Raw genomic sequence first — 24,939 nt, forward strand, 5'->3', positions numbered from 1 at the left:
GACATTAGAAAAGCTTTAGCATACGAACTACATGATCTTGTGCTAGGCTTAGGATTGGGTCTTGTCCATCACATCATTCTCCTAATGATGTGATCCCGTTATCAACGACATCTAATGTCCATGGTCAGGAAACCGTAACCATCTATTGATTAACGAGCTAGTCAACTAGAGGCTTACTAGGGACATGGTGTTGTCTATGTATCCACACATGTATCTGAGTTTCCTATCAATACAATTCTAGCATGGATAATAAACGATTATCATGAACAAGGAAATATAATAATAATCAATTTATTATTGCCTCTAGGGCATATTTCCAACAGTCTCCCACTTGCACTAGAGTCAATAATCTAGTTCACATCGATATGTGATTAACACTCAAGGTCACATCCCCATGTGACTAACACCCAAAGAGTTTACTAGAGTCAATAATCTAGTTCACATTTATCATGTGATTAACACTCGATGAGTTCTGGGTTTGATCATGTTATGCTTGTGAGAGAGGTTATAGTCAACGGGTCTGAACCTTTTAGATCCATGTGTGCTTTACAAATCTCTATGTCATCTCCTAGATGCAGCTACCACGTTTTATTTGGAGCTATTCCAAATAACTGTTCTACTTGGAGCTATTCTAAATTGTTGCTTCATTATATGTATCCGGTATCTCTACTCAGAGCTATCCGGATAGGTTTTAAGCTTGCATCGACGTAACCCTTTACGACGAACCCCTTTACCACCTCCATAATCGAGAAAATTCCTTAGTCCACTAGTTACTAAGGATAACTTTGACCGTTGTCCTGCGATCCATTCTTGGATCACTCTTGTACCCCTTGACTGACTCATGGTAAAGCACACTTCAGGTGCGGTACACAGCATAGCATACTATAGAGCCTATGTCTTAAGCATAGGGGACGACCTTCGTTCCTTTCTCTCTATTCTGCCATGGTCGAGCTTTAAGTCTTAACTTCATACCTTACAACTCAGGCAAGAACTCCTTCTTTGACTGATCCATCTTGAACACCTTCAAGATCACGTCAAGGCATGTGCTCATTTGAAAGTACTATTAAGCGTTTTGATCTATCCTTATAGATCTTGATGCTCAATGTTCAAGTAGCTTAATCCAGGTTTTCCATTGAAAACAATTTCCAAATAACCCTATATGCTTTCCAGAAATTCTACGTCATTTCTGATCATTAATATGTCAACAACATATACTCATCAGAAATTCTATAGTGCTCCCACTCACTTCTTTGGAAATACAAGTTTCTCATAAACTTTGTATACACCCAAAATCTTTGATCATCATCAAAGCATACATTCCAACTCCGAGATGCTCACTCCAGTCCTCAGAAGGATTGCTGGAGCTTTGCATACTTATTAGCATATTTCAGGATAGACAAAACCTTCCGGTTGTATCACATACAACCTTTCCTCAAGAATCGTCGAGGAAACAATGTTTTGACATCCTATCTGCAAGATTTCATAAATAATGCAGTAATTGCTAATATAATTCCAACAGACTCTTAGCATCGCTACGAGTGAGAAAGTCTCATCGTAGTCAACTCCTTGAACTTGTCGAAAAACATCTTAACGACAAGTCGAGCTTTCTCAATGGTGACACTTACCATCATTGTCTGTCTTCCTTTCAAAATCCATATGTACCTAACAGCCTTACGACCATCAAGTAGTTCTTCCAAAGTCTACACTTTGTTTTCATACATGGATCCTCTCTCGGGTTTTATGGCCTTGAGCCATTTATTGGAATCCGGGCCCACCATCGCTTCTCCATAGCTCGTAGGTTCATTGTTGTCTAGCAACATGACTTCCAAGACAGGATTACGTACCACTCTAAAGTAGTATGCATCCTTGTCATCCCACGAGGTTTGGTAGTGACTCGATCCGAAGTTTCATGATCACTATCATAAGCTTCCACTTCAGTTGGTGTACGTGCCACAGGAACAACTTCCTGCGCCCTGCTACACACTTGTTGAAGTGACGGTTCAATAACCTCATCAAGTCTCCACCATCCTCCCACTCAACTTTTCGAGAGAAACCTTTCCTCGAGAAAGGACCCGATTCTAGAAACAATTCATATTGCTTTCGGATCTGAATTAGGAGGTATACCCAACTGTTTTGGGTTTCCTATGAAGATGCATTTTATCCGCTTTGGGTTCGAGCTTAATCCTGAAACTTTTTCACATAAGCGTCGCAGCCCCAAACCTTTAAGAAACGACAACTTAGGTTTCTCTAAACCATAATTCATACGGTGTCATCTCATCGGAATTACGTGGTGCCCTATTTAAAGTGAATGTGGTTGTCTCTAATGCCTAACCCATAAACTATAGTGGTACTTCGATAAGAGACATCATGGTATGCATCATATCCAATAGGGTGCAGTTATGATGTTCGGACACACCATCACACTATGGTGTTCCAGGCTGCATTAGTTGTGAAACTATTTCCACAATGTCTTAATTCTGTGCCAAACTCGTAATTCAGATATTCATCTCTATGATCATATCATAGATATTTTATCCTCTTGTCACGACGATCTTTCAACTTCACACTGAAATTACTTGAACCTTTCAATAATTCAGACTCGTGATTCATCAAGTAAATATACTCAACATCTACTCGAATCATCTGTGAAGTAAGAACATAACGATATTCACTGCATGCCTCAGCACTCATTGGACTGCACACATCAAAATGTGTTACTTCCAACAAGTTGCTATCTTGTTCCATTTTACTGAAACCGAGGCTTTTCAGTCATCTTGCCTATGTGGTATGATTTGCATATCTCAAGTGATCCAAAATCAAGTGAGTCCAAACGATCCATCTGCATGGAGTTTCTTCATGCGTATACATCAATAGACATGGTTCGCATGTCTCAAACTTTTCAAAAATGAGTGAGTCCAAAGATCCATCAACATGGAGCTTCTTCATGCGTTTTAAAACAATATGACTTACATGGCAGTGCCACCAGTAAGTGGTACTATCATTACTATCTTTTGGCATGAAAATGTGTATCACTATGATCGAGATTCAATCAACCATTCAGGTTTAATGCTAATCTTGATGGTAGAGGGAGCGTGCGATGTTTGATTACATCAAACTTGGAAACACTTCCAACATATATCGTCAGCTCACTTTTAGCTAGTCTCCGTTTATTCCGTAGCCTTTTGTTTCGAGTTACTAACACTTAGCAACCGAACCGGTATCTAATACCCTGGTGCTACTAGGAGTACTAGCAAAGTACACATTAACACAATGTATATCCAATATACTTCTATCGACCTTGCCAGCCTTCTTATCTACCAAGTATCTAGGGTAATTCTGCTCTAGTGGTTGTTCCCCTTATTACAGAAGCACTTAGTCTCGGGTTTGGGTTTTACCTTGGGTTTCTTCACTAGAGCAGTAGCTGATTTGCCGTTTCATGAAGTATCCCTTCTTGCCCTTGCCCTTCTTGAAACTAGTGGTTTCACCAACCATCAACAATTGATGCTCCTTCTTGATTTCTACTTTCGCGGTGTCAAACATCACGAATATCTCAAGGATCATCATATCTATCCCTGATATGTTATAGTTCATCACGAAGCTCTAACAGCTTGGTGGCAATGACTTTGGAGAACCATCACTGTCTTATCTGGAAGATCAACTCCCACTCGATTCAAATGATTGTTGTACTCAGACAATCTGAGCACAAGCTCAACAATTGAGCTTTTCTCCTTAGTTTGCAGGTTAAGAAAGTCATCGGAGGTCTTATACCTCTTGACATGGGCACGAGCCTGAAATCCCAATTTCAGCCCTCAAAAAATCTCATATGTTTCGTGATGTTTCAAAAACGTCTTTGGTGCCTCAACTCTAAACCGTTTAACTGAACTATCACGTAGTTATCAAAACGTGTATGTCCGATGTTCGCAACATCCACAGACGACGTTTGGGGTTCAGCACACTGAGCGGTGCATTAAGGACATAAGCTTTCTACTGATCGCATAATCGCTACTATCAACTTTCAATTATAATTTCTCTAGGAACATATCTAAAACAGTAGAACTATAGCGTGAGCTACGACATAATTTGCGAAAACCTTTTGACTATGTTCAGGATAATTAAGTTCATCTTATGAACTCCCACTCAGATAGACATCCCTCTAGTCATCTAAGTGATTACATGATCCGAGTCAAACTAGGCCGTGTCCGATCATCACGTGAGACGGACTAGTCATCATCGGTGAACATCTTCATGTTGATCGTATCTTCTATACGACTCATGTTCGACCTTTCGGTCTCCGTGTTCCGAGGCCATGTCTGTACATGCTAGGCTCATCAAGTTAACCCTAAGTGTTTCGCGTGTGTTCCGAGGCCATGTCTGTACATGCTAGGCTCGTCAACACCCGTTGTATTTGAACGTCTGAATAAAACACCCGATCATCACGTGATGTTTTGAAACAGCGAACTGTCGCAACGGTGCACAGTTAGGGGAGAACACTTCTTGAAATTGTTGTAAGGGATCATCTTATTTACTACCGTCGTTCTAAGCAAATAAGATGTATAAACATGATAAACATCACATGCAATCAAATAGTGACATGATATGGCCATCATCACTTTGCTCCTTTTGATCTCCATCTTCGGGTCTCCATGATCATCATCGTCACCGGCATGACACCATGATCTCCATCATCATGATCTCCATCATCGTGTCTTCATGAAGTTGCCTCGCCAACTATTACTTCTACTACTATGGCTAACGGTTAGCAATAAAGTAAAGTAATTACATGACGTTTAAGTTGACACGCGGGTCACAAATAAATAAAGACAACTCCTATGGCTCCTGCCGGTTGTCATACTCATCGACATGCAAGTCGTGATTCCTATTACAAGAACATGATCAATCTCATACATCACATATATCATTCATCACATCCTTTGGCCATATCACATCACATAGCATACCCTGCAAAAACAAGTTAGACGTCCTCTAATTGTTGTTTGCATGTTTTACGTGGCTGCTATGGGTTTCTAGCAAGAACGTTTCTTACCTACGCATGAACCACAACGTGATATGCCAATTGCTATTTACCCTTCATAAGGACCCTTTTCATCGAATCCGATCCGACTAAAGTGGGAGAGACAGACACCCGCCAGCCACCTTATGCAACTAGTGCATGTTTGTCGGTGGAACCGGTCTCACGTAAGCGTACGTGTAAGGTTGGTCCGGGCCGCTTCATCCCACGATGCCGCCGAATCAAGATAAGACTAGTAACGGCAAGCATATTGAACAATATCGACGCCCACAACTACTTTGTGTTCTACTCGTGCAAAGAATCTACGCAATAGACCTAGCTCTGATACCACTGTTGGGGAACGTAGCAGAAATTCAAAATTTTCCTACGTGTCACCAAGATCTATCTATGGAGAAACCAGCAACGAGTAGAAAGGGGAGTGCATCTACATACCCTTGTAGATCACTAAGCGGAAGCGTTCAAGTGAACGGGGTTGATGGAGTCATACTCGTCGTGATTCAGATCACCGATGATCCTAGTGCCGAACGGACGGCACCTCCGCGTTCAACACACGTACAGCTCGACGATGTCTCCCACGCCTTGATCCAGCAAGGAGAGAGGGAGAGGTTGAGGAAGACTCCATCCAGCAGCAGCACAACGGCGTGGTGGTGATGGAGGAGCGTGGCAATCCTGCAGGGCTTCGCCAAGCACCTACGGGAGAGGAGGAGGTGTCACGGGAGGGAGGGAGGCGCCAAGGGCTCAGGTATGGATGCCCTCCCTCCCCTCCACTATATATAGGGGCAGGGGAGAAGGGGGAGGCGCAGCCTTGCCCCCTACTCCAAGAAAGGGGTGCGGCTAAGGAGGGGGGGAGGAGTCCATCCTCCCCAAGGCACCTCGGAGGTGCCTTCCCCCTTTAGGACTCTCCCCTTTTTCCTTTATCTTGGCGCATGGGCCTCTAGGGGCTGGTGCCCTTGGCCCATGTAGGCCAAGGCGCACCCCCTACAGCCCATGTGGCCCCCCGGGGTAGGTGGCCCCACCCGGTGGGCCCCCGGGACCCTTCCGGTGGTCCCGGTACAATACCGATGACCCCGAAACTTGTCCCGATGGCCGAAACAGGACTTCCTATATATAAATCTTTACCTCCGGACCATTCCGGAACTCCTCGTGACGTCCGGGATCTCATCCGGGACTCCGAACAACATTCGGTAACCACATACAAACTTCCTTTATAACCCTAGCGTCATCAAACCTTAAGTGTGTAGACCCTACGGGTTCGGGAGACATGCAGACATGACTGAGATGTTCTCCGGTCAATAACCAACAGCGGGATCTGGATACCCATGTTGGCTCCCACATGTTCCACGATGATCTCATCGGATGAACCACGATGTCAAGGACTCAATCGATCCCGTATACAATTCCCTTTGTCTAGCGGTATGGTACTTGCCCGAGATTCGATCATCGGTATACCGATACCTTGTTCAATCTCGTTACCGGCAAGTCTCTTTACTCGTTCCGTAACACATCATCCCGTGATCAACCTCTTGGTCACATTGTGCACATTATGATGATGTCCTACCGAGTGGGCCCAGAGATACCTCTCCGTTTACACGGAGTGACAAAATCCCAATCTCGATTCGTGCCAACCCAACAGACACTTTCAGAGATACCCGTAGTGTACCTTTATAGCCACCCAGTTACGTTGTGACGTTTGGCACACCCAAAGAACTCCTACGGTATCCGGGAGTTGCACAATCTCATGGTCTAAGGAAATGATACTTGACATTAGAAAAGCTTTAGCATACGAACTACATGATCTTGTGCTAGGCTTAGGATTGGGTCTTGTCCATCACATCATTCTCCTAATGATGTGATCCCGTTATCAACGACATCCAATGTCCATGGTCAGGAAACCGTAACCATCTATTGATTAACGAGCTAGTCAACTAGAGGCTTACTAGGGACATGGTGTTGTCTATGTATCCACACATGTATCTGAGTTTCCTATCAATACAATTCTAGCATGGATAATAAATGATTATCATGAACAAGGAAATATAATAATAATCAATTTATTATTGCCTCTAGGGCATATTTCCAACAGGGGAATCATAGTCTCCATCATCCTTTCCTCACTGGGACAATGCTCTAATAATGATGATCATCACACTTTTATTTTCTTACAACTCAACAATTACAACTCGATACTTAGAACAAAATATGACTCTATATGAATGCCTCCGGCGGTGTACTGGGATATGCAATGAATCAACAGTGACATGTATGAAAGAATTATGAATGGTGGCTTGGCCACAAATACGATGTTAACTACATGATCATGCTATGCAATATGACAATGATGGAGTGTGTCATAATAAACGGAACGGTGGAAAGTAGCACGGCAATATATCTCGGAATGGCTATGGAAATGCCATAATATGTAGGTATGGTGGCTGTTTTGAGGAAGGTATATGGTGGGTGTATGATACCGGCGAAAGGTGTGTGGTATTAGAGAGGCTAGCAATTGTGGAAGGAAGAAAAGTGCGTATAATCCATGGACTCAACATTAGTCATAAAGAACTCATATACTTATTGCGAAAATCTACAAGTTATCAAAGCAAAGTATTACGCGCATGCTCCTAGGGGGATAGATTGGTAGGAAAAGACCATCGCTCGTCCCCGACTGCCACTCATAAGGAAGACAATTAAAAAATAAATCATGCTCCGACTTCATCACATAACGGTTCACCATACGTGCATGCTACGAGAATCACAAACCTTAACACAAGTATTTCTCAAATTCACAACTACTCAACTAGCATAACTTTAATATCAACATCTTCATATCTCAAAACAATTATCAAGCATCAAACTTCTCATAGCATTCAACACACTCATAAGAAAGTTTTTTTTATTCTTGAATACCAAGCATATTAGGATTATTTAAGCAAATTACCATGCTATTTAAGACTCCCAAAATAATCTAAGTGAAGCATGAGAGATCAATAGTTTCTATAAAACAAATCCACCACCGTGCTCTAAAAGATATAAGTGAAGTACTAGAGCAAAACTATATAACTCAAATGATATAAGCGAAGCACATAGAGTATTCTAACAAATTCCAAATCATGTATGGCTCTCTCAAAAGGTGTGTACAGCAAGGATGATTGTGATAAACTAAAAATCAAATACTCAAATCATACAAGACGCTCCAAGCAAAACACATATCATGTGGTGAATAAAAATATAGCTCCAAGTGAAGTTACCGATAGAAGTAGACGAAAAGAGGGGATGCCTTCCGGGGCATCCCCAAGATTTGGCTTTTAGGTGTCCTTAGATTATCTTGGGGGTGCCATGAGCATCCCCAAGCTTAGGCTCTTGCCACTCCTTGTTCCATAATCCATCAAATCTTTACCCAAAACTTGAAAACTTCACAACACAAAACTTAAAGTAGAAAATCTCGTGAGCTCCGTTAGCGAAAGAAAACAAAAGACCACTTCAAGGTACTGTAATGAACTCATTCTTTATTTATATTGGTGTTAAACCTACTGTATTCCAACTTCTCTATGGTTTATGAACTATTTTACTAGCCATAGATTCATCAAAATAAGCAAACAACACACAAAAACAGAATCTGTCAAAAACAGAACAGTCTGTAGTAATCTGTAGCTAGCGCAAGATCTGGAACCCCAAAAATTCTAAAATAAATTTCTGGACGTGAGGAATTTATATATTAATCATCTGAAAAAATAATTAACTAAATAGCGCTTTCTAAATAAAAATGGCAGCAGTTCTCGTGAGCGCTAAAGTTTCTGTTTTTTACAGCAAAATTTACAAGACTTTCCCCAAGTCTTCCCAACGGTTCTACTTGGCACAAACACTAAATAAACACAAAAAACAACCTAAACAGATGCTAGATAAATTATTTATTACTAAATAGGAGCAAAAATCAAGGAATAAAAACAAAATTGGGTTGCCTCCCAACAAGCGCTATCGTTTAACGCCCCTAGCTAGGCATAAAAAGCAAGGATAGATTTAGGTATTGCCATCTTTGGTAGGTAATCCATAAGTGGATCTCATAATATATTCATAAGGTAATTTAAATTTCTTTCTAGGAAAGTGTTACATGCCTTTCCTTAACGGAAATTGGAATCTAATATTTCCTTCCTTCATATCAATAATTGCACCAATCGTTCTAAGGAAAGGTCTACCAAGAATAATAGGACATGAAGGATTGCAATCTATGTCAAGAACAATAAAATCTATGGGCACATAATTCCTATTTGCAACAATAAGAACATCATTAATTCTTCCCATAGGTTTCTTAATAGTGGAATCCGCAAGGTGCAAGTTTAGAGAGAAATCATCAAAATCACGGAAACCTAACAAATCACACAAAGTCTTTGGAATCGTGGAAACACTAGCACCAAAATCACATAAAGCATAGAACTCATGTTCTTTAATCTTAATTTTAATAGTTGGTTCCCACCCATCATAAAGTTTTCTAGGGATAGAAACTTCCAATTCAAGTTTTTCTTCATAAGATTGCATCAAGGCATCAACGATATGTTTGGTGAACGCTTTATTTTGACTATAAGCGTGAGGAGAATTTAGCACGGATTGCAACAAGGAAATACAATCAATCAAAGAGAAATTTTCATAATTAAATTCCTTGAAATCCAAAATAATGGGATTAGCAACATCTAGGGTTTTAATTTCTTCGATCCCACTTTTATCAATTTTAGCATCAAGATCTAAAAACTCCGAATTCTTGAAACGTCTTATAGGTAAAGGTGGATCATATTCAGTCCCATCATTATTAAGATTCATGTTGCAAAACAAAGATTTAATAGGGGACATATCAATAAGTTTTAGATCTTCATATTTATTTTCATAGGAACTAGAAGAACACGCTCTTATAAAGGCATCTTTCTTAGCACGCATCCTAGCGGTTCTTTCTTTGCACTCATCAATGGAAATTCTCATGGATTTGAGAGATTCATTGATATCATGCTTAGGTGGAATAGATCTAAGTTTCAAAGAATCAACATCAAGAGAAATTCTATCAACGTTCCTAGCCAACTCATCAATCTTAAGCAATTTTTCTTCAATCAAAGCATTGAAATTCTTTTCCAAAGTAATAAATTCTTTAATATTAGATTAAAAATCAGAGGGAATCTTATTATAATTTCCATAAGAATTGTTGTAGGAATTACCATAATTATTCGGGGGATTACTAGGATAAGGCCTAGGATTAAAATTTCCTCTATATGCGTTGTTACCAAAGTTGTTCCTACCAACAAAATTCACATCCATAAATTCATTAGTATTCTCAATCAAAGTAGACAAGGGCATATCATTAGGATCAGAAGAAACATTCTTACTAGCAAATAATTTCATAAGTTCATCCATCTTTCCACTCAAAACATTAATTTCTTCTATCGCATGCACCTTTTTATTAGTAGATCTTTCAGTATGCCATTGAGAATAATTAACCATAATACTATCTAGGAGTTTAGTAGCTTCTCCTAAAGCTCAACAAAAGAAACTAAGTGGGTGTGCATCCAACTTGCTTGCTCATGAAGACCTAGGGCATTTTGAGGAAGCCCATCATTGGAATATACAAGCCAAGTTCTATAATGAAAAATTCCCACTAGTATATGAAAGTGATAACATAGGAGACTCTCTATCATGAATATCATGGTGCTAATTTGAAGCACAAGTGTGGTAAAAGTATAGTAACATTGTCCCTTGTCTCTTTTTCTCTCATTTTTTATTTGGGCCTTTTCTCTTTTTTTATGGCCTCATTTTTTCGTCCGGAGTCTCATCCCGACTTGTGGGGGAATCCTAGTCTCCATCATCCTTTCCTCACTGGGACAATGCTCTAATAATGATGATCATCACACTTTTATTTTCTTACAACTCAACAATTACAACTCGATACTTAGAACAAAATATGACTCTATATGAATGCCTCCGGCGGTGTACCGGGATATGCAATGAATCAACAGTGACATGTATGAAAGAATTATGAATGGTGGCTTGGCCACAAATACGATGTCAACTACATGATCATGCTAAGCAATATGACAATGATGGAGTGTGTCATAATAAATGGAATGGTCGAAAGTAGCATGGCAATATATCTCGGAATGGCTATCGAAATGCCATAATATGTAGGTATGGTGGCTGTTTTGAGGAAGGTATATGGTGGGTGTATTATACCGGCGAAAGGTGCATGGTATTAGAGAGGCTAGCAATGGTGGAAGGAAGAAAAGTGCGTATAATCCGTGGACTCAACATTAGTCATAAAGAACTCATATACTTATTGCGAAAATCTACAAGTTATCAAAGCAAAGTATTACGCGCATGCTCCTAGGGGGATAGATTGGTAGGAAAAGACCATCGCTCGTCCCCGACTGCCACTCATAAGGAAGACAATTAAAAAATAAATCATGCTCCGACTTCATCACATAACGGTTCACCATACGTGCATGCTACGGGAATCACAAACCTTAACACAAGTATTTCTCAAATTCACAACTACTCAACTAGCATAACTTTAATATCACCATCTTCATATCTCAAAACAATTATCAAGCATCAAACTTCTCATAGCATTCAACACACTCATAAGAAAGTTTTTTTTATTCTTGAATACCAAGCATATTAGGATTATTTAAGCAAATTACCATGCTATTTAAGACTCCCAAAATAATCTAAGTGAAGCATGAGAGATCAATAGTTTCTATAAAACAAATCCACCACCGTGCTCTAAAAGATATAAGTGAAGTACTAGAGCAAAACTATATAACTCAAATGATATAAGCGAAGCACATAGAGTATTCTAACAAATTCCAAATCATGTATGGCTCTCTTAAAAGGTGTGTACATAAAGGATGATTGTGATAAACTAAAAATCAAATACTCAAATCATACAAGACGCTCCAAGCAAAACACATATCATGTGGTGAATAAAAATATAGCTCCAAGTGAAGTTACCGATAGAAGTAGACGAAAAGAGGGGATGCCTTCCGGGGAATCCCCAAGCTTTGGCTTTTAGGTGTCCTTAGATTATCTTGGGGGTGCCATGGGCATCCCCAAGATTAGGCTCTTGCCACTCCTTGTTTCATAATCCATCAAATCTTTACCCAAAGCTTGAAAACTTCACAACACAAAACTTAAAGTAGAAAATCTCGTGAGCTCCGTTAGCGAAAGAAAACAAAAGACCACTTCAAGGTACTGTAATGAACTCATTCTTTATTTATATTGGTGTTAAACCTACTGTATTCCAACTTATCTATGGTTTATGAACTATTTTACTAGCCATAGATTCATCAAAATAAGCAAACAACACACAAAAACAGAATCTGTCAAAAACAGAATAGTCTGTAGTAATCTGTAGCTAGCGCAAGATCTGGAACCCCAAAAATTCTAAAATAAATTTCTGGACGTGAGGAATTTATATATTAATCATCTGAAAAAATAATTAACTAAATAGCGCTTTCTAAATAAAAATGGCAGCAGTTCTCGTGAGCGCTAAAGTTTCTGTTTTTTACAGCAAAATTTACAAGACTTTCCCCAAGTCTTCCCAACGGTTCTACTTGGCACAAACACTAAATAAACACAAAAAACAACCTAAACAGATGATAGATAAATTATTTATTACTAAATAGGAGCAAAAATCAAGGAATAAAAACAAAATTGGGTTGCCTCCCAACAAGCGCTATCGTTTAACGCCCCTAGCTAGGCATAAAAAGCAAGGATAGATTTAGGTATTGCCATCTTTGGTAGGTAATCCATAAGTGGATCTCATAATATATTCATAAGGTAATTTAATTTTCTTTCTAGGAAAGTGTCACATGCCTTTCCTTAACGGAAATTGGAATCTAATATTTCCTTCCTTCATATCAATAATTGCACCAATCGTTCTAAGGAAAGGTCTACCAAGAATAATAGGACATGAAGGATTGCAATCTATGTCAAGAACAATAAAATCTATGGGCACATAATTCCTATTTGCAACAATAAGAACATCATTAATTCTTCCCATAGGTTTCTTAATAGTGGAATCCGCAAGGTGCAAGTTTAGAGAGCAATCATCAAAATCACGGAAACCTAACAAATCACACAAAGTCTTTGGAATCGTGGAAACACTAGCACCAAAATCACATAAAGCATAGAACTCATGTTCTTTAATCTTAATTTTAATAGTTGGTTCCCACCCATCATAAAGTTTTCTAGGGATAGAAACTTCCAATTCAAGTTTTTCTTCATAAGATTGCATCAAGGCATCAACGATATGTTTGGTGAACGCTTTATTTTGACTATAAGCGTGAGGAGAATTTAGCACGGATTGCAACAAGGAAATACAATCAATCAAAGCGAAATTTTCATAATTAAATTCCTTGAAATCCAAAATAATGGGATTAGCAACATCTAGGGTTTTAATTTCTTCGATCCCACTTTTATCAATTTTAGCATCAAGATCTAAAAACTCCGAATTCTTGAAACGTCTTATAGGTAAAGGTGGATCATATTCAGTCCCATCATTATTAAGATTCATATTGCAAAACAAATATTTAATAGGGGACATATCAATAAGTTTTAGATCTTCATATTTATTTTCATAGGAACTAGAAGAACACGCTCTTATAAAGGCATCTTTCTTAGCACGCATCCTAGCGGTTCTTTCTTTGCACTCATCAATGGAAATTCTCATGGATTTGAGAGATTCATTGATATCATGCTTAGGTGGAATAGATCTAAGTTTCAAAGAATCAACATCAAGAGAAATTCTATCAACGTTCCTAGCCAACTCATCAATCTTAAGCAATTTTTCTTCAATCAAAGCATTGAAATTCTTTTCCAAAGTAATAAATTCTTTAATATTAGATTAAAAATCAGAGGGAATCTTATTATAATTTCCATAAGAATTGTTGTAGGAATTACCATAATTATTCGGGGGATTACTAGGATAAGGCCTAGGATTAAAATTTCCTCTATATGCGTTGTTACCAAAGTTGTTCCTACCAACAAAATTCACATCCATAAATTCATTAGTATTCTCAATCAAAGTAGACAAGGGCATATCATTAGGATCAGAAGAAACATTCTTACTAGCAAATAATTTCATAAGTTCATCCATCTTTCCACTCAAAACATTAATTTCTTCTATCGCATGCACCTTTTTATTAGTAGATCTTTCAGTATGCCATTGAGAATAATTAACCATAATACTATCTAGGAGTTTAGTAGCTTCTCCTAAAGCTCAACAAAAGAAACTAAGTGGGTGTGCATCCAACTTGCTTGCTCATGAAGACCTAGGGCATTTTGAGGAAGCCCATCATTGGAATATACAAGCCAAGTTCTATAATGAAAAATTCCCACTAGTATATGAAAGTGATAACATAGGAGACTCTCTATCATGAATATCATGGTGCTAATTTGAAGCACAAGTGTGGTAAAAGGATAGTAACATTGTCCCTTGTCTCTTTTTCTCTCATTTTTTTATTTTGGCCTTTTCTCTTTTTTTATGGCCTCTTTTTTTTCGTCCGGAGTCTCATCCCGACTTGTGGGGGAATCCTAGTCTCCATCATCCTTTCCTCACTGGGACAATGCTCTAAATGATGATCATCACACTTTTATTTTCTTACAACTCAACAATTACAAATCGATACTTAGAACAAAATATGACTCTATATGAATGCCTCCGGCGGTGTACCGGGATATGCAATGAATCAACAGTGACATGTATGAAAGAATTATGAATGGTGGCTTGGCCACAAATACGATGTCAACTACATGATCATGCTAAGCAATATGACAATGATGGAGTGTGTCATAATAAATGGAATGGTCGAAAGTAGCATGGCAATATATCTCGGAATGGCTATGGAAATGCCATAATATGTAGGTATGGTGGCTGTTTTGAGGAAGTTATATGGTGGGTGTATTATACCGGCGAAAGGTGCATGGTATTAGAGAGGCTAGCAATGGTGGAAGGAAGAAAAGTGCGTATAATCCGTGGACTCAACATTAGTCATAAAGAACTCATATACTTATTGCGAAAATCTACAAGTTATCAAAGCAAAGTATTACGCGCATGCTCCTAGGGGGATAGATTGGTAGGAAAAGACCATCGCTTGTCCCCGACTGCCACTCATAAGGAAGACAATTAAAAAATAAATCATGCTCCGACTTCATCACATAACGGTTCACCATACGTGCATGCTACGGGAATCACAAACCTTAACACAAGTATTTCTCAAATTCACAACTACTCAACTAGCATAACTTTAATATCACCATCTTCATATCTCAAAACAATTATCAAGCATCAAACTTCTCATAGCATTCAACACACTCATAAGAAAGTTTTTTTATTCTTGAATACCAAGCATATTAGGATTATTTAAGCAAATTACCATGCTATTTAAGACTCCCAAAATAATCTAAGTGAAGCATGAGAGATCAATAGTTTCTATAAAACAAATCCACCACCGTTCTCTAAAAGATATAAGTGAAGTACTAGAGCAAAACTATATAACTCAAATGATATAAGCGAAGCACATAGAGTATTCTAACAAATTCCAAATCATGTATGGCTCTCTTAAAAGGTGTGTACATCAAGGATGATTGTGATAAACTAAAAATCAAATACTCAAATCATACAAGACGCTCCAAGCAAAACACATATCATGTGGTGAATAAAAATATAGCTCCAAGTGAAGTTACCGATAGAAGTAGACGAAAAGAGGGGGTGCCTTCCGGGGCATCCCCAAGCTTTGGCTTTTAGGTGTCCTTAGATTATCTTGGGGGTGCCATGGGCATCCCCAAGCTTAGGATCTTGCCACTCCTTGTTCCATAATCCATCAAATCTTAACCAAAGCTTGAAAACTTCACAACACAAAACTTAAAGTAGAAAATCTCGTGAGCTCCGTTAGCGAAAGAAAACAAAAGACCACTTCAAGGTACTGTAATGAACTCATTCTTTATTTATATTGGTGTTAAACCTACTGTATTCCAACTTCTCTATGGTTTATGAACTATTTTACTAGCCATAGATTCATCAAAATAAGCAAACAACACACAAAAACAGAATCTGTCAAAAACAGAACAGTCTGTAGTAATCTGTAGCTAGCGCAAGATCTAGAACCCCAAAAATTCTAAAATAAATTTCTGGACGTGAGGAATTTATATATTAATCATCTGAAAAAATAATTAACTAAATAGCGCTTTCTATATAAAAATGGCAGCAGTTCTCGTGAGCGCTAAAGTTTCTGTTTTTTACAGCAAAATTTACAAGACTTTCCCCAAGTCTTCCCAACGGTTCTACTTGGCACAAACACTAAATAAACACAAAAAACAACCTAAACCGATGATAGATAAATTATTTATTACTAAATAGGAGCAAAAATCAAGGAATAAAAACAAAATTGGGTTGCCTCCCAACAAGCGCTATCGTTTAACGCCCCTAGCTAGGCATAAAAAGCAAGGATAGATTTAGGTATTGCCATCTTTGGTAGGTAATCCATAAGTGGATCTCATAATATATTCATAAGGTAATTTAATTTTCTTTCTAGGAAAGTGTCACATGCCTTTCCTTAACGGAAATTGGAATCTAATATTTCCTTCCTTCATATCAATAATTGCACCAATCATTCTAAGGAAAGGTCTACCAAGAATAATAGGACATGAAGGATTGCAATCTATGTCAAGAACAATAAAATCTATGGGCACATAATTCCTATTTGCAACAATAAGAACATCATTAATTCTTCCTATAGGTTTCTTAATAGTGGAATCCGCAAGGTGCAAGTTTAGAGAGCAATCATCAAAATCACGGAAACCAAACAAATCACACAAAGTCTTTGGAATCGTGGAAACACTAGCACCAAAATCACATAAAGCATAGAACTCATGTTCTTTAATCTTAATTTTAATAGTTGGTTCCCACCCATCATAAAGTTTTCTAGGGATAGAAACTTCCAATTCAAGTTTTTCTTCATAAGATTGCATCAAGGCATCAACGATATGTTTGGTGAACGCTTTATTTTGACTATAAGCGTGAGGAGAATTTAGCACGGATTGCAACAAGGAAATACAATCAATCAAAGAGAAATTTTCATAATTAAATTCCTTGAAATCCAAAATAATGGGATTAGCAACATCTAGGGTTTTAATTTCTTCGATCCCACTTTTATCAATTTTAGCATCAAGATCTAAAAACTCCGAATTCTTGAAATGTCTTCTAGGTAAAGGTGGATCATATTCAGTCCCATCATTATTAAGATTCATATTGCAAAACAAAGATTTAATAGGGGACATATCAATAACTTTTAGATCTTCATATTTATTTTCATAGGAACTAGAAGAACACGCTCTTATAAAGGCATCTTTCTTAGCACGCATCCTAGCGGTTCTTTCTTTGCACTCATCAATGGAAATTCTCATGGCTTTGAGAGATTCATTGATATCATGCTTAGGTGGAATAGATCTAAGTTTCAAAGAATCAACATCAAGAGAAATTCTATCAACGTTCCTAGCCAACTCATCAATCTTAAGCAATTTTTCTTCAATCAAAGCATTGAAATTCTTTTACGAAGTAATAAATTCTTTAATATTAGATTCAAAATCAGAGGGCATCTTATTATAATTTCCATAAGAATTGTTGTAGGAATTACCATAATTATTCGGAGGATTACTAGGATAAGGCCTAGGATTAAAATTTCCTCTATACGCGTTGTTACCAAAATTGTTCCTACCAACAAAATTCACATCCATAAATTCATTATTATCCTCAATCAAAGTAGACAAGCGCATATCATTAGGATCAGAAGAAACATTCTTACTAGCAAATAATTTCATAAGTTCATCCATCTTTCCACTCAAAACATTAATTTCTTCTATCGCATGCACCTTTTTATTAGTAGATCTTTCAGTATGCCATTGAGAATAATTAACCATAATATTATCTAGGATTTTAGTAGCTTCGCCTAAAGTAATTTCCATAAAAGTGCCTCTTGTGGCCGAATCTAAAAGATTTCTAGAAGCAAAATTCAATCCGGCATAAAAAATTTGTATAATCATCCACAAATTCAAACCATGAGTAGGATAATTACGTATCATTAATTTCATCCTCTCCCAAGCTTGTGCAACATGTTCATGATCAAGTTGCTTAAAATTCATAATATTGTTTCAAAGGGAGATGATCTTAGCAGGAGGAAAATATTTAGAGATAAAAGCATCTTTGCACTTATTCCATGAATCAATACTATTTATAGGCAAAGACGAAACCAAGCTTTAGCACGATCTCTAAGTGAAAAAGGAAATAGCTTCAATTTAACAATATCGTTATCCGCATCTTTCTTCTTTTGCATATCACACAAATCAACGAAGTTATTTAGATGGGTAGCGGCATCTTCACTAGGAAGGCCGGAAAACGGATCTTTCATGACAAGATTCAGCAAAGCAGTATTAATTTCACAAGATTCAGCATCGGTAAGAGGAGCAATCAGAGCGCTAATAAAATCATTGTTGTTGGTATTGGTAAAGTCACACAATTTAGTATTATATTGAGCCATCATGACAAGCAAGCAATCCAACACACAAGCAAACAAAAAGCAAGTGGGCAAAAGGAGACAAATAGAGAAAGAGAGGGAGGATAGAGAGAGAGGGCGAATAAAACGGCAAGGGTGAAGTGGGGGAGAGGAAAACAAGAGGCAAATGACAAATAATGTAATGCGGGAGATAAGGATTGTGATGGGTACTTGGTATATTGACTTTTGCGTAGACTCCCCGGCAACGGCGCCAGAAATCCTTCTTGCTACCTCTTGAGCACTGCATTGGTTTTCCCCAAAGAGGAAGGGATGATGCAGCAAAGTAGCGTAAGTATTTCCCTCAGTTTTTGAGAACCAAGGTATCAATCCAGTAGGAGGCTACGCGCGAGTCCCTCGCACCTGCACAAAACAAATAAATCCTCGCAACCAACGCGATAAGGGGTTGTCAATCCCAACACGGCCACTTATGAGAGTGAGATCTAATAGATATGATAAGATAATATTTTTGGTATTTTTATGATAAAAATGCAAAGTAAAATAAAAGCAAAGGAAATTACTAAGTATTGGAAGATTAATATGATGAAGATAGACCCGGGGGCCATAGGTTTCACTAGTGGCTTCTCTCAAGAGCATAGGTATTCTGTGGGTGAACGAATTACTGTTGAGCAATTGATAGAATTGAGCATAGTTATGAGAATATCTAGGTACGATCATGTATATAGGCATCACGTCTGAGACAAGTAGACCGACTCTTGCCTGCATCTACTACTATTACTCCACTCATCGACCGCTATCCAGCATGCATCTAGAGTATTAAGTTAATGAAAACAGAGTAATGCCTTAAGCAAGATGACATGATGTAGAGGGATAAACTCATGCAATATGATGAAAACCCCATCTTGTTATCCTTGGTGGCAACAATACAATATGTGCCTTGCTGCCCCTACTGTCACTGGAAAAGGACACCGCAAGATTGAACCCAAAGCTAAGCACTTCTCCCATTGCAAGAAAGATCAATCTAGTAGGCCAAACCAAACTGATAATTCGAAGAGACTTGCAAAGATAACCAATCATACATAAAAGAATTCAGAGAAGATTCACATATTGTTCATAGATAGACTTGATCATAAACCCACAATTCATCGGTTTCAACAAACACATCGCAAAAGAAGATTACATGAATAGATCTCCACAAGAGAGGGGGAGAACATTGTATTGAGATCCAAAAAGAGAGAAGAAGCCATTTAGCTAATAACTATGGACCCGTAGGTCTGAGGTAAACTACTCACACTTCTTGATGTAGGGTCCGAGTCTCCTGGGTCTTGTTCGTTGAGAAAATCACGTTTCCAAAGGTTTCATTCCGTTTGGACTCCATTTGATATTCCTTTTCTTCGAAACCCTAAAATAGGCAAAAAAACAATAATTCTGGGCTGGGCCTCCGGTTAATAGGTTAGTCCCAAAAATAATATAAAAGTGGATAATAAAGCCCAATAATGTCCAAAACAGTAGATAATATAGCATGAAGCAATCAAAAATTATAGATACGTTGGAGACGTATCACACTCCTCATCCTGGTAAAGCGGCCGTGCCGCCTCATCGTACACCCACTCGCCGCAGGACACGTCGCCGCCCGCCCCACCGCGAACGGCAGCGACACCACCGCCACCTCTGTCGAGCTGGAGCCCGTGACCTTCTCCTCCGCGGCGGCGACATGGGGATGGGCCCTAGGGTGGTGGGCGCAGCGATTGCGGGGCGGTGGGGTGGTCAAGGAAGGGCTGGTGGAGCATGGAGGAGAAGGGGCGACAGGCATGCGGGAGAGAGAATTTTTTTTGCATGCATTGCACGTGGTGGACCTAGCCAAAAAAAGGAAGAAGAGAAAGATTATAGAGGCTGGCAGTGGGCATTTTGCTGCCAAAAAATAGTGTCGGCGCCCCCAGCTGCCCCTCGATTTCCTGAGTATGCCTTGCGTGCGCCAGTCATAGTTTTTATCAAATCCGGCAGAAAACGAGCCCATGGGGTGCGGCTGTGACACTTTTTGATTGTCGGTGCTAAAAAAAGGCTCCTAAGGCCGTCTTGGGGGCTCGGCAGGAGATGTTCTTACCGCTCTAACTCGTGCAGTAAGGAAAAAAGAAAAAGAAAAAGCTGAGCGATCACCTCCCGCCCTCCCGAGTTAAATACTATGAGTTGTTGGTTTAGCTGAATATCGGGGAGGATATTAATCCTATCGCCTACTCCTAGGTCCTAGCACCCCGTGTTGTAGGTGTCCTAATTAATCTCCAGCTGGAGTTAGAGCAAGTACAACGTTAACATAAGTATGCTATAAGGATTAAAATATTATATCTTTCTTAGTTGAAGGAGAAAGAAAGAAGCAGACTACACAAACGATGGGTTGTGCCTGATTTGTAGACGACAAGCTATTGGAGCCATCGATCACTTGGGTTCATGTGGGCCGTAGCCATCGATCATGACGTCGTCTGAAAATCGTCTGGCAACTTGTCGTGTGCATAGTAATTTTGCTTTAGTAGCCAGCTACAAAATGAGACCCAAGATAGTTTATGAGGTTGTAAGAGCATGATTAATAGTATAGCCAGCTGTTGACTATATGGTTTTGCCATATCATTTATAACCAAGTTTATAGCCGGCAAGTACAATTAATAGTTGCATGTAAATATATACTACTTTTATTATATATGGCCCACATCCCTCTCTCACAACATGCCTAGGAGCACGTGTTGCAGCCGGGTGTTAATCAGTAACCTGCTTCTCTTCTATCAGCGTTGCTATACAGCCGACGGTTCCAATCGATACGCAGCCGATGTGTCCCATCAGGCCGTTTGTAAAATTGATACTGGGCAATCTGACGGTGTAGAGCTTGTGTCGGCTGCACATCGGGCATTGCATGTCGTGTGCACATCAATTTCGCTCTTCTATTTCATCCTCTCTCTCCTCCAACTCATTCAAAATATAATATTTAAAGACTTACAGTCTGCCTAGGTCATCCTATTATACTTGCTCTGAGATGGACCAACTATTCATAAAATAGTACACATTAAAATGTATCATTATATATAGAGGTTGACTGTAAATGATATGACAGCTCCTTATAGCCGATTGTTGGCTCTATTACTATTAACCATGCTCTTAGCCTCACACGAGCTGAGCGTGCACGTCGACCTCTTCTCACATTCACACGCTTCGGGCCACGATCGACCACAAAACCTAGCCCTATAGGATGACCTCGCCGCCCCTCACATTTCCCCTTTATAGCCGCCGACATCGTCCCCCAATTGATGGTTGGCCCACATGTCATATGCACCAAAAGACAATTAACATTACGATACCGAAGCTACATCCGATTGGAAGACGGAGGCCATTCAGCGGGGTGTATGGTGACGGCGCTTTGTACTTAAGAAAATTCCTCATTTAACAACGGTAAATAACGACCACCTTATTTGACCCTCCAAATTCCGAACTTCCTTGTTTGACCCTGAAAAGTACTCCCACCGTTTCGAATTACTCGTCGCAGAAATGAATGTATCTAGAACGATTACTCGTCACAGAAATAGATGTATTTAAATGCTTTTAGTTCTAGATACATTCATTTCTGCGACGAGTAATTTAAAACGGAGGGAATAACATTTGTAGTACTCCGTGAGAAGAAAAAAAAATCAAATGCAAACAAAAACGAGGGGATCCTGGTAGCACAAGTAATGTACTAGCTACTGCCTACCAGGTGGGAGGGGAAAGGTGGGGGTTTTCCAGAGCTACCAGATGCAGTTGCGACGGGGGCCTCGCTGGCGTTCCCCCCGGCTGCTAGTTCCAAGCGGCGGCAGACCGGGCCTCATCAGCGCGCTCCCCAACGACCTGCTCCTCCTCGTCCTCGCCCGCCTCCCCTGCGCCGGCGCCGCCGCGCGCACAGGCGTCCTCTCCCGCCGGTGGCGTGGCCTCTGGGCCCGCCTCTGCCGGATCGCCTTCCGCGACGTCGCGCTCCCCTCGCTGGAAGCGGCGCTCGGCCGCGTCCCCGGGCCCCCGCCCGCGGTTTCCCTCCTCGACATCCACGTGCCCAGGCAGCGCGGGCGTGTCACCGAGCAGCACAGGGCCGACGCCGCCAGCAGCTTGAACTCGCTGCTCCGCGCTGCCGCGTGGCTCGTCCCGGAGGAGTTCGTCTTTGAGCTCAAAGGCTTTGGTTCCCACGTCGTCGATCTGCCTCGCTTCCACCGCGCCACCTCCATCGTGCTGGACCTTTCCCCCGCCATCCGCTGCGTGCCAGCCGGCGTCGAGTTCCCCGCACTCGAGACGCTGTCTCTCTCGTACTACACAGCCGACATCGAGCGCTTGCTCTCCTGCTGATCGCGCCTGCGCACGCTCCGCCTCATCAACGTTTATTTCGACAAGTGCAACCTGAGGGTCAACTCGGCGATGCTGCAGGAGCTTGTCGTGGATCACGGGAAATGGAGGCAACGTGTCAATGGTGTGAACATCGTTGCTCCCGTGCTGAAGAAATTGATCATGGCCTTTTTCACCTCCAAAGTCAGCATTTCCATCTTGGCACCAATGGTGAAGAAGGTTTCGTGGCACTGCTTCTTTGGGGTGTCTATTGTGTCTGGTATTTGGCGACCCAAGCAGGTGGAGTGAATTGCAAGAAACCACCACATTTGGGGCTTATCTTGCAGAAAACAACGTGGTCGCTAATCATTTGCAAAAGCCATTGCGGATTCAGTAACAGTTTTGCAGATTGCACTGAACATGTCATTTGGCTCGGTTGAGGGCGTTTCCGACATGTGGGGCCCAATATGCGTGACATGGCGTAACGGACGCGCTGACGGCGCCGTTTGCTTAAGACAGACGCGGTCGGGTCGCCAGAGACAGACCGCCCTCGCCCGACCACATCTCGCTCGATTTCTCTGCTCTCACGCTCGCTCTCTCTGCTCCCACACTCGCTCGCTCCCCTCCCATTTGCTCCTCTCCTCTCCGGTCACCGCCGGCTACCATCCGCCATGGTGTCCTAGACCGACAGTGAGAGCACAGACGGCTCCACCGCGCAGTACATCTCCTCCGACGACTCCCCTGTCAAGGTCAGAACATTCTATTCCTCATTTCTGTTCTAGGGTTTGTAGGGTTGAACATTTGCTCGATTTGAACACATTTTTGTTGGATTTCTCAGATCCCAGCTACAATTGATGAGCCGTCGTTCGAGGGTCTTGCTGACGACTTGAATGTGATTTGTGAGCATGGGAATCCAGGGAGGAAGTATGTTGCATTTGAGGGGATAAGCACTGGTAGGAGGTTCATTGCTTGTGCCACTGAAGTAAGTTTTAACTTGTGTTTGCAGCATTCCAATTCTTGTTCTAGGGTTTGTAGTAACTGTTCCTGTTCTAGGGTTCATAGTTACTGTTCATGTTTTAGGGTTCATAGGTACTGCTCATGTTCTAGGGTTTATAGTTACTGAATTTAGTTCTAGGATTCATAGGTAGTGTTCTTAGTTGTAGTTTTCATAATTATTCATCATTAAATGAATGTGATTCTGGTACATTAACAGAATCAGCTATTTAATTGAATCTGTAAGTAATGTCTGTATTTTTGAACTGATTTTTTCTATTGTAGGGTGTTGCAAATTGTGGATTAGTGCAGTGGGTAGATGAGCATTGGCCAGAGCATCTGCAGAATGCTATTCATAAGCTCTGGCTTATGTATGAGCATAGCCAGCATGAGAACGGGATGGCATGCCTGGAGCATGCAAGCACTGTACACAATCTCACACAGCAGAAAAAAGAGTTGCAGGAGACATATGAGAAGCTTGTTGAAGATGTGAACAACCTCTTGGATTATAAGGATAGCCAGCCTGAGGTAAACCAGAAGAATGATGCTGACAACATTTCAGTTAGTGTGGAAAGCAGCATGACAAAGGATGCTGAGATAAAAAAATTAAAGGCTGTTGTTGACCAGTTAAAGCAAATTCATGTAGCTCAAGCCACTGTCATTAGGAATTTGAAGTTCAACCATCTTAAGGAGAAGGAAAAGTTGAGCTCTGATAAGAGGACTTTGGAGATTTGCTATGCTGACCTGAAGAAAGAGAAGGATGACCTGAAGAAAAAGAAGGATAAGCTAGATTGTTGCATTGCTGAGCTGATGAAAGTGAAGGAGAAGTTGACCATGGAGAAGAGTACTCTTGCTTCCTGCATTGTTGAGCTCAAGACAGCAGGTGATAGCAGCAAGAGGAAGCTTCACCAGATTAAGGCTATTTGTGATGAGGACTAATTTGTGTTGCTGTCTGACCATGTGTGTCAATGATGTCTTTTGTAGTAGCTATGGAGGAAAGCTTGTAATGTGTTAAGCTTTATTGTGGTGAACTCTATTATGTCTGTAGCA

The 24,939-nt window shown here is 40.3% G+C and overlaps 1 pseudogene; it reads left to right on the forward strand.

Moving 5' to 3' along the window:
• Window positions 1-23,567: 23,567 nt before the first annotated feature.
• Window positions 23,568-24,828, forward strand: LOC119329732 (annotated as a pseudogene).
• Window positions 24,829-24,939: the final 111 nt, after the last annotated feature.

Source organism: Triticum dicoccoides, chromosome 7A (genome assembly GCF_002162155.2).
Source record: "Triticum dicoccoides isolate Atlit2015 ecotype Zavitan chromosome 7A, WEW_v2.0, whole genome shotgun sequence".
Lineage (NCBI taxonomy): Eukaryota > Viridiplantae > Streptophyta > Magnoliopsida > Poales > Poaceae > Triticum > Triticum dicoccoides.